This window comes from Ictidomys tridecemlineatus, chromosome Y (assembly GCF_052094955.1).
Source record: "Ictidomys tridecemlineatus isolate mIctTri1 chromosome Y, mIctTri1.hap1, whole genome shotgun sequence".
In the NCBI taxonomy this organism is placed as follows: Eukaryota; Metazoa; Chordata; class Mammalia; order Rodentia; family Sciuridae; genus Ictidomys; species Ictidomys tridecemlineatus.
The window spans coordinates 22,305,483-22,317,349 of NC_135494.1; the positions used below are offsets into that span (position 1 = coordinate 22,305,483).

An 11,867-nucleotide genomic window follows, 5' to 3' on the forward strand; every position below is an offset into this window, starting at 1 on the left:
AGGACCATGTTCCCATATGCCTTCCCTATTCAGAGTTTCTACTAATATTTTTTTGTATATTACTGACAAACATTTGATGTAAGTACAAAATCAAAATATTTTGCCAATAGTGATGGTACAAAATAATTATTAATGGCAATAATTTAGTTATATATTAATAAATTTTACAATTTTTAAAGCATTGAGAAAGAATAATGTTAATTTTCATCATAATGGCATCTTTCAGAGTTGCTTCACCATGCCAAAAGTTCCTGTTCTTCACCTCTTTAACATCTACTCTGGCTGATTTCTTGGCAATGTTTACCATTTTTAATGTTTGAGTTTTCCAGAATGTCATAAATTTGGAATGACACGAATATGGCATTTTAGACAATATATTCTTTCTGGCAATATGTATTAATGATGCCTCCATGTGTATTCATGTTTGATAGTAAATTCATTTTATGAAATTTTTTGAGTGACCCTCCAGTGTTTGGATGTATCAATGTGTTTACATTAATAAGAGGTAAATGGCTACTGAAATCTCTCTTAGCTGCTTTCTTTTCTTGGCAATCATGAGTGAAGAAGTTGTGGACCTTTGTATCTTGGTTTTGTGGACACTTGTATGTGGACATAGCTTTCAATTCCATCGAATTAACACTGAGAAATACAATTAGCGGGCCATATTAAGTGTATATTGTGATTTTTAAGAAGCTACCAAACTGTCTTCCAGAGTTGCTGTCCAATTTTGCTATCTCAACAGCAATGTATGAGAGTTCTTCTTGTTCCCTATCTTTGACAGCTTTTGATATTGTCAGGTATAAAATTTTATAAATTTTTATAATTCTGTTTAATTTGTAATTTCTTTTTTTTCTCCCCAAGCCTATTTATTATACCCAACAATTAGAATAATGCCTGAATTTTACATGCACAAGAAAGAAAATTAGTAATCCATTAACTTGGATAATTGGGGATGAAGAAAATGTTGACATGCACCGTAATTTTACCTTGAGAAAGCTTGTTTAAGACATGGCTTATGCATTGTTGTATCCTTGAAACTCAGCACAGTTGGGCAGTTAATAAAGACATCTATAGAGTACAAACCTGTTCACAAATTATAATTTTTTTTATCTCATTACACATTTATTGATCATAAGGCTACTGAGCAGTTTTATTTTATTTGGCACAGCTCTTTCAAAAGTCCTAGCTCAACAAACTAGGACTGGGAATAGGTAAAATATACTCTTATTCAGTGTCCCTGGTTTCAGAGACAGAATATATAGCCAAAATACAAAGGGGGATGCTATTTTCTGAGAGCAAGAGATTAATACAGCTATCAATTTTTGGCACCATCAAATCAGATAATAGCAAATGGTGGGAGAAGGGGGGTCCCAATGTATAAGTCAAACCCAATAAAAAAACAAATGTGCCCGTCATGGATAGATAAATGACAGGAAAAGAGCATTTGAATAGTAAACTTGGATTAAATCTATGCAAGATTCCACTACTTTCAGTTGCTGTAGTGTGTCCTAAACACATCAAAGCAAAGCTAGCATTAAATAATACATCTTTATTGCCTTATTTTAACATTTTTTCAATTAAAAGGGTTACATCTTTATTTTAAAATCTCATCTGCCAATTTACCATTTTCCACCAACTTGGGGAGCAGAAAACGTCTCAGGTTTCACAGTCTTTTTCTGAGGTGTTGCCTTTGTGGGAGTCTTAGCAGCAGCCATTGCCATCTTTTTAAATGCCTGCTTAGCCTTTTTGTTTGTTTGTTTGTTTTGCTTGCCTGGCAGCCTAAGAGCTTGCTTTCATTGAGCCTTTTAAACTTCTGGTTTCTGATTCCTCTTGGCCATGATATTCATAAGGAATGCACCAGTGATGGCCCTCTGAAATTTGGCTTCAGGTTGGGTTCTCTTCTTTTTAATTTCTTCTGACTGGCTTTTTTTGTGCTTTCTTCTGTAGAGGACAGTACAGTTTAGCTGCTGAGGATTCCTCTTGGATAAGAAAGCCAACTCATATTTTGCATTAAGAAATTGGAAAACCTTTCCGTCAGTCCTTGCATAGTGACTCCTGTATATGGGGTATATCTTGTACCCACTAAAACTGCACAGCTTGACCTTCATGGTGGTGGCTGCTCTGTAATTTCTTAATGACATATAATATTCAGCATCTTTCCCTATGCTTTCCAAATATATATTTTTTTTCTGAGGAATATATTTATTTCTTTCATTCAAATTTAAAACAATTGTATTAGGGTAATACTGAAATACAATAAACTATACACATATAATTCATACATTGTCATGTTTGCAGATACCTATTTACCAGTGTAACAATGACCACAATCAAGTTTTTAACATTGATAGTTTATGCAGATGGTTCTTGGTGCCCTGTTGTATTTCTACCTCTTGTTTCCTCCTCCAAGGGGGGGGGGGGTACAAAATAAAACAAAAACAAAAAACAGAACAAAACAAAACAAACATAAAATCCTGACTTTGTATTGTGATACATGATACAGTAAATTGGACACCACACAAATTAATTGTCAGAACCTTAGTCTGCATAGACAGTGATCTTGGAAAAATCAGTCATCCCTCAAACTTAGTTTACTCATCTGTAAGATCAGAAGTCTTACAATCAGGACTCATGATACTTGAAATATAAGGACAAAGTGAATAATGAATCAAGAATACTGCCTGACACAGAGAAGGCTCTTGATTTCTAGTATCCAGTGTTACCATCCATGCTTTAGTTTGGTGATGCAGAGTACATGTGGGTGACTATAAATCTATAGTTTTTTTTATTTGTTCTTTTTAGATATGCATGATGATAGAATATATTTTGGCATATTATACATACATAGAATATAACTCATTGTATCTAGGATTCTATTTTTGTGGTTCTACATAATGTAGTTACTGTGGTCATGTGCTCCAATACAAGAATAAGAAAGTTATGACCAGTTTCATAGTTCATTTCTGTCACCTCTAGCTATGACTGTATAGACTTCAGTGTTTTAAAGATTTTTTTTTCCTTATTGGTGTTATTGAGGTTCAATTTTCATAAAAGAGCTAAAAAAAATAAGTAGTGACATTTATACTTTTGTGGTTATAATTACAACAATTATTTTGATTTAAACATTTCAATTACTGAAAATAAATTATATAATCAGTTAATCAACACTCCTTAAATGCCTTCCAAGCCCCTGGCAACAAACTCTCTCCTTTCAAACTCTATGATTTACAAATATTGAATATTTAATATAAATGTAGTTATAGCACAGGTGAAATTTCATGTCTGATTTTGTCTACTTTTCTTAATATTTTTGAGATTTGTCAACATGGTGACTTGTAACAGAATTTCATTTTTATTGCAGAATAATATTCAAACATATATGGAAGCTATAAAGAGATATAGATATATGAATATGAACATATATATGTACATGTGCTTATTCAGACAAGAATACATATAAATACATAGACACATTTGTTTTCCATTCTTAATGAAAATTTAGATTTTCATATATCTTCTAATGGAAATGGTGATGTCATTTGTATTCGTGTTCAAGTGTTTGAATATCTGTTTTCAGTTCATTTGAAAATATAGCTAGAAATAAAATTGGTAGGTCATGTGATAATTCTGTTTAATATTTTAGTAATCATCAAATTCTTTTTTATACCTACTATACTATTTTTTATATTCTGAACAGAAGTGTGTGGCTTCTAATTGGTTCACATGGTGACCAACACTTCTATTTTTAAAATAGTGCCGGCATTCTCTTGTTCATGAAGTACTCTTTCATGGTATTTATTGTATTTCTGTTGTTCAGTTAGTTGTTGTAGTAGTTTTGTATAGGGAAGTGAACCTCTAAGGTGGTCCACCAACAAGATCCATCTTCTACCTGTTGTGTTCACAGAATCTTACTAAGTTACCCAAGGTTTCCACAAACTTGCAATACTACTGCAGACTCCTGAGTAGCTTTGATATGAGCATTTGCATATTAATAGACAAAAAGAGAAAAGCATCAATATTCCTCTAATAGAATTTCACTGAAAGAAATATCAGAAAATTTAAAGCAGGAAGACAAATAACATAGACCAAATATGAGAGTCTAAGATACAAAGTACATAAAAATTTACATAAAAAGTTCATAAAACTTTATGATACACAAATGGTGTAAGATACAGTGAAAATTAATGCAAATGTTGAAAAAACTAATCCATATACAGAAAAAAATTTTCACATACTATTTGTTATCTATTTAGATAACATTGTTGTAATAGAAAATTTTAATTCTATTTTATTGATTTTTACAAGAGGTAAAATTTTCTGAAATATATAATATTTTATAAGAATGACAAAGTTGCTTTTGATCAGTTTTGTCAGAAGCAGACTTTTTTCTCCATTTAATTTGCATAGATTTATTATTTGAGTGTCAGCATAAATCAGCACAAAAGGACTAAGCATGCCATCACCATTGATACCAAGCCTTTGAGGACATCTCAAGATGAGATAAGTTGCTCACACTGTGCTTATTAACAGTAAGATGATGGAGTTCAAACAATACTGGATGTCAAAACACATAATGGGCAGCAGAAGGGCATGAATTGTTTTTTTTGGGGGGGAAATTTATGGAGTAAATCTGAAGCTTTGAAAAAACATTATTGTTGTTTACATCTATGAAAGATTATTGTTATGTATCTTCTTGAAAGAACCATACAGCCTCAAAACTAGAGATCACTGAATGCCATCAGTGCAAAAAAAAAAAAAAGAGCAACCCGTGTTTGTAGTTCATGAGCTGAAAGGAACAGTGGTCAGTGAGAAATAGAAGACAAGGCTGCATTTTATTTGGTCTGGCCACAGTATTAAAAAAACTGGATTGGTATATGTGGAGATGGTGAGGATTAATAAGAAAACAATTAGCCACTGGAGGGCATTTGTGGTTTTCAATTTGAAGCAGGGCAACTAGGAGCCACAGATGGTGATGGCCTAAAGCACACCCAGCATGTGGGTGGTACAGATGGAGAGTCCCCTCATGACCTAGGCCAGGAAGACATTGGAACTGACATGAACTATCCTACACTTCTCCAAAATCTGTAAATACCAAAAGTCCCATGTGTAAGGAGCATGAGGATGTGTGTTAGAGTCATGTGGGTGATTGGGAGGTCAGTAATCCTGGGTTTGGGTACCACAAAGACAGTGACAATGTAAAGGCAAAGCAGAAATGTGTCTGCTGAGATTCCAATTTCATCTTGAGGATAGAAGGTATTTCTTATGGAAATACAAATGAAATATTTGTTCATATTTATCTGGATTCTTGGAAGAAAAATAGGAGTATTTGATTGCAGCAGGATTTTTATTAACGTGCTTTAAGTCAATCTACTACCCTCTATGTAAAGCAGGATTTTATTCTTTTTTTTATTTTTTTATTGGTTGTTCAAAACATTACAAGGCTTTTGACATATCATATTTCATACATTAGATTGAAGTGGGTTAGGAAATCCCAATTTTACCCCAAATGCAAATTGCAGAATCACGTCAGTTACACATCCACAATTTTACATAATGCCCTATTAGTAATTGTTGTATTCTGCTACCTTTCCTATCTTCTACTATCCCCCCTCCCCTCCCCTCCCATCTTCTCTCTCTACCCTCTCTACTGTAAATCATTTCTTCCACTTGTATTATCTTGTCTTACCCCTCCTTTCCTTTTATATGTAATTTTGTATAACCCTGAGGATCACCTTCCATTTTTATGTGATTTCCCTTCTCACTCCCTTTCCCTCCCACCTCTCATCTTTGTTTAATGTTGGTCTTCTTCTCATGCTCTTTTTCCCTAGTGTGTTCTTAGTTACTCTCCTTATATCAAAGAAGACATTTGGCATTTGTTTTTTAGGGCTTGGCTAGCTTCACTTAGCATAATCTGCTCTAATGCCATCCATTTCCCTCCAAATTCTATGATTTTGTCATTTTTTAATGCAGAGTAATACTCCATTGTGTATAGATGCCACATTTTTTTTTATCCATTCGTCTATTGAAGGGAATCTAGGTTGGTTCCACAGTCTTGCTATTGTGAACTGTGCTGCTATGAACATTGATGTAGCAGTTTCCCTGTAGCATCCTCTTTTTAGGTCTTTAGGGAATAGACCGAGAAGAGAAATAGCTGGGTCAAATGGTGGTTCCATTCCCAGCTTTCCAAGAAATCTCCATACTGCTTTCCAAATTGGCTGCACCAATTTGCAATCCCACCAACAATGTACAAGTGTACACTTTTTCCCACATCCTCGCCAGCACTTGTTGTTGTTAGACTTCATAATGGCTGCCAATCTTACGGGAGTGAGATGGTATCTTAGGGTGGTTTTGATTTGCATTTCTCTGACTGCTAGAGATGGTGAGCATTTTTCCATGTACTTGTTGATTAATTGTATGTACTCCTCTGAGAAGTGTCTGTTCAGGTCCTTGGCCCATTTGTTGATTGGGTTATTTGTTATCTTATTGTCTAATTTTTTGAGTTCTTTATATACTCTGGATATTAGGGCTCTATCTGAAGTGTGAGGAGAAAAGATTTGTTCCCATGATGTAGGCTCCCTATTTACCTCTCTTATTGTTTCTTTTGCTGAGAAAAAACTTTTTAGTTTGAGTAAGTCCCATTTGTTGATTGTAGATGTTAACTCTTGTGCTATGGGTGTCCTATTGAGGAATTTGGAGCCCGACCCTACAGCATGTAGGTCGTAGCCAACTTTCTCTTCTATCAGATGCCATGTCTCTGATTTGATATCAAGCTCCTTGATCCATTTTGAGTTAACTTTTGTGCATGGCGAGAGAAAGGGATTCAGTTTCATTTTGTTGCATATAGATTTCCAGTTTTCCCAGCACCATTTGTTGAAGATGCTATCCTTCCTCCATTGCATGCTTTTAGCCCCTTAATCAAATATAAGAAAGTTGTAATTTTGTGGGTTGGTTTCTGTGTCCTCTATTCTGTTCCATTTGTCCACCCACCTGTTTTGGTACCAGTACCATGCTGTTTTTGTTACTATTGCTCTATAGTATAGTTTGAAATCTGGTATTGGTATATTACCTGATTCACACTTCCTGCTTAGCATTGTTTTTGCTATTCTGGGTCTTTTATTCTTCCATATGAATTTCATGATTGCTTTCTCTATTTCTACAAAAAATTCCATTGGGATTTTGATTGGCATTGCATTAAACCTATAGAGAACTTTTGGTAATATCACCATTTTGATGATGTTAGTTCTGCCTATCCATGAAAGGGTATATTTTTCCATCTTCTAAGATCTTCTATTTCTCTCTTGAGGGTTCTGTAGTTTTCATTGTATAAGTCTTTCACATCTTTTGTTAGGTTGATTCCCAAGTATTTTATTATTTTTGAGGATATTGTGAACGGAGTGGTTGTCCTCATTTCCATTTCAGAGGATTTGTCGCTGATATACAGAAATGCCTTTGATTTATGCGTGTTGATTTTATATCCTGCCACTTTGCTGAATTCATTTATTAGCTCTAATAGTTTCTTTGTAGACCCTTTTGGGTCTGCTAGGTATAGAATCATGTCTTCTGCAAATAGTGATAATTTAAGTTCTTCTTTTCCTATTTTTATGCCTTTAGTTTCTTTCGTCTCTCTAATTGCTCTGGCCAGTGTTTCGAGAACTATGTTGAACAGAAGTGGTGAGAGAGGGCATCCCTGTCTTGTTCCAGATTTTAGAGGGAATGCCTTCAATTTTTCTCCATTCAGAATGATGCTAGCCTGAGGGTTAGCATAGATTGCTTTTACAATGTTGAGGTATGCTCCTGTTATTCCTAGTTTTTCGATAGTTTTGAACATAAAGGGATGCTGTACTTTGTAGAATGCTTTTTCCTCATCTATCTAGATGATCATATGGTTCTTATTTTTAAGTCTATTGATGTCATGAATAACATTTATTGATTTTCGTATATTGAACCAGCCTTGCATTCCAGGGGTGAATCCTACTTGATCATGGTGCACAATTTTTTTGATGTTTTTGTATCTGATTCACCAGAATTTTATTGAGGATTTTTGCATCTAGGTTCATTAGAGATATTGGTCTGTAGTTTTCTTTCTTTAAAGTGTCTTTGTCTGGTTTTGGAATCAGGGTGATGTTGGCCTCGTAGAATGAATTTGGAAGTTCTCCTTCTTTTTCTATTTCCTGAAATAGCTTGAAAAGTATTGGTATTAGTTTCTCTTTAAAGGTTTTGTAAAACTCTGCTGTATACCCATCCGGTCCTGGGCTTTTCTTAGATGGTAATGTTTTGATGGTTTTTTCTATTTCCTCAATTGATATTGGTCTGTTTAGGTTGTCTATATCCTCCTGACTCAATCTGGGCAGATTATATGACTTAAGAAATTTATTGATGCCTTCACTATCTTCTATTTTATTGGAGTATAAGGATTCAAAATAATTTCTGATTATCTTCTGTATTTCTGAAGTGTCTGTTGTGATATTGCCTTTTTCATCCCGTATGCTAGTAATTTGAGTTCTCTCTCTTCTTCTCTTCGCTAGCATGACTAAGGGTCTGTCAATTTTATTTATTTTTTCAAAGAACCAACCTTTAGTTTTGTCCATGTTTTCAATTGTTTCTTTTGTTTCGATTTCATTAATTTCAGCTCTGATTTTAATTATTTTTTGCCTTCTACTTCTTTTGCTGTTGTTTTGCTCTTCTTTTTCTAGGATTTTGAGATGAAGTATGAGATCATTTATTTGTTGTTTTTTTCTTTTTTTAAGGAATGAACTCCAAGCAATGAATTTTCCTCTTAGAACTGCTTTCAATATGTCCCATAAATTCCGATATGTTGTGTCTGTGTTTTCATTTAACTCTAAGAATTTTTTAATTTCCTCCTTGATGTCTTCTATAACCCATTGATCATTCAGTAACCTATTGTTCATTCTCCAAGTGATGCATGATTTTTCCTTCCTTCTGTTATCATTGATTTTCAGTTTTATTCTATTATGATCAGATAAAATGCATGGTATTATCTCTACTCCTTTATATTGTCTAAGAGTTGCCCTGTGACATAATATATGATCTATTTTTGAGAAGTATCCATGTGCTGCTGAGAAAAAAATGTAACTGCTTGATGTTGGGTGGTATATTCTATATATTTCAATTAAGTCTAGGTTGTTAATTGTGTTTTTGAGTTCTATAGTTTCCTTATTCAACTTTTGTTTGGAAGATCTGTCCAGTGGTGAGAGAGGTGTGTTGAAGTCTCCCATGATTATTGTATGGTGGTCTTTTAGACTCTTGAACTTGAGAAGAGTTTGCTTGATGAACATAGCAGCACCGTTGTTTGGGGCATATATATTTATGATTGTTATGTCTTGTTGGTGTATGGTTCCCTTGAGTAGTATGTAGTGTCCCTCTTTATCCCTTTTGATTAACTTTGGCTTGAAATATATTTTATTTAATATGAGTATGGACACTCCTGATTGTTTCCGCAGTCCATATGAGTGATATGATTTTTCCCAACCTTTCACCTTCAGTCTATGTATATCTTTTCCTATCAAATGCGTCTCCTGTAGGCAGCATATTGTTGGGTCTTGTTTTGTGATCCATTCAACTAGCCTGTGTCTCTTAATTGGTGAGTTTAAGCCATTAACATTTAGGGTTATTATTGAGATATGGTTTGTTCTTCCAGCCATATTTGTTTATTAATGCTACTAAACCTGATTTGTTTTCCTCTTTGATTATTTTTCCCCCTTTACTGTCCTACACCCCACTGTTGGTTTTCATTGTTGTTTTCCATTTCCTCTTCCTGTAAAGTTTTGCCAAGGATTTTTTGAAGAGATGGTTTCTAGCTGCAATTTCTATTAACTTTTGTTTATCGTGGAAGGTTTTAATTTCATCTTCCATCCTGAAACTTAATTTCGCCGGATACACAATTCTTGGTTGGAACCCATTTTCTTTCAGTGTTTGAAATATGTTATTCCAGGATCTTCTAGCTTTCAGAGTCTGTGTTGAAAGATCAGCTGTTATCCTGATTGGTTTATCCCTAAATGTAATTTGCTTCCTTTCTCTTGTAGCTTTTAAAATTCTCTCCTTATTCTGTATGTTGGGCATCTTCATTATAATGTGTCTAGGTGTGGATCTCTTATGGTTTTGCACATTCGGCGTCCTGTAGGCTTCTAGGATTTGGGATTCTGTCTCATTCTTCAAGTCTGGGAAGTTTTCTCATATTATTTCATTGAATAGATTGTTTATTTTTTTGGTTTGGACCTCTATGCCTTCCTGTATCCCAATGACTCTTAAGTTTGGTCTTTTTATGTTATCCCATATTTCTTGGATGTTCTGCTCATGGTTTCTTAACAGTCTTGCTGGGCTGTCTATGTTCTTTTCAAGTTGAAATACTTTGTCTTCATTGTCTGATGTTCTATCTTCTAAGTGTTCTACTTTGCTGGTAGTATTCTCAATTGAGTTTTTAAGTTGGTTTATTGTTTCCTGCATTTCTAGGATTTCTATTTGTTTGTTTTTTATTACCTCTATCTCCCTGTGTAATTGATCTTTTGCTTCTTGGATTTGTTTATGTAATTCATTGTCAAAGTGATCTTTCATTGTCTGATTTTGCTATCTCATGTCTTCCTTGAGACTCCAGATCATCTGAAGCATGTAAATCTTGAATTCTTTATCTGACATTCCATCTGTTGTAGCTATTACTTCTTCTAGAGTTGAGTTGACCTGCATTGCTTGTGGTCCTTTCGTTCCTTGTCTTTTCATACTGCTCGCATTTCTTTCTGCTTGGTAAAACTGTTTGTTTTTGAAATTATCCCTCTATTTATTTATATTGCTCTTGTATAGTTGAAAAATCTCCCTTGCAGAGCAGGTAGTAGCTGTGATCCTCCTCCAATTGGGGTGATCTGTCTACCACGCTGGCGGGCCACTAGGTCTGCTCTGCCGGTTGGTCGCAGATCCACCTATCCTGCGGCACGTGGGGCAGCTCTGTCACTCTGCAGGTTGCTGGGCCTGACCTGCCGGTGGGTCGCAGGTCTACTTACCTTGCAGGTGCTGGGGGAGGGGGTGGTTCTGCCCCTCAGCAGGCCGCTGGGCCTGATATACCAGTGATCACAGTCCCACCTACCTTGCAGGCACTGGGGGAGGGAGCAGGCCTGCCCCTCAGCAGGCCGCTGGACCTGTTCTGCTGGTGGGTCACAGGTCCGCCTATCCTGCAGGCACGTGGGGCAGCTCTGTCTGGTCTTTTCATATTATCCCATAATTCTTGAATGTTGTGTTCATGGTTTCTTACCATCTTCACTGTGGTTAACTTTATTTTCAAGATTGTATACTTTGTCTTCATTGTCTGAAGTTCAGTGTTCTAAGTTATCTATTCTGTTGGAGATGCTTCCTATTGAGTTTTTAATGTGGTTTATTATTTCCTTCATTTCAATGATTTTTGTTTATTTTTTTTCCAGAACTTCTATCTCCCATTGAAGTAATCTTTTGCTTCTTATATTTGGTTATTTAGATCTTTGTCAAAAATATCTTTTGCTGCCTGTATTTGATCTCTTATTTAATATTTTAATTCATAGAACATTTTAATTATGTACCTCCTCAGCTCCTTCTCTATTATTTCTCCTGCTGTTGTGGTCATGGATTCCCATAATGTAGCATTTTTGTTTGGGGCACACTTTTCCCTTGGTTTCTCATGTTCATCTTCCCTTCCAGCTCTGTTTTTTCAAGGAGTCACATTATTTACTATGGAGGATTGTAGTGTCCCTAATTTCCTCCAATACCTCCCCTTTAAGGGGGAGATCAATATTCACAGATTCCAATACAAAAATTATGCAGCCTTAAACCAAATAGCTGCTATTAAGATGTTTCTGGCTTTGTAACAATATACAGAAATGGCAAGT

At 35.1% G+C, this 11,867-nt stretch overlaps 1 pseudogene; it reads right to left on the reverse strand.

Moving 5' to 3' along the window:
* Positions 1 to 1,618: 1,618 nt before the first annotated feature.
* LOC144371864 (large ribosomal subunit protein eL24 pseudogene) lies at positions 1,619 to 2,157 on the reverse strand (annotated as a pseudogene).
* Between the last annotated feature and the right edge of the window lie 9,710 nt (positions 2,158 to 11,867).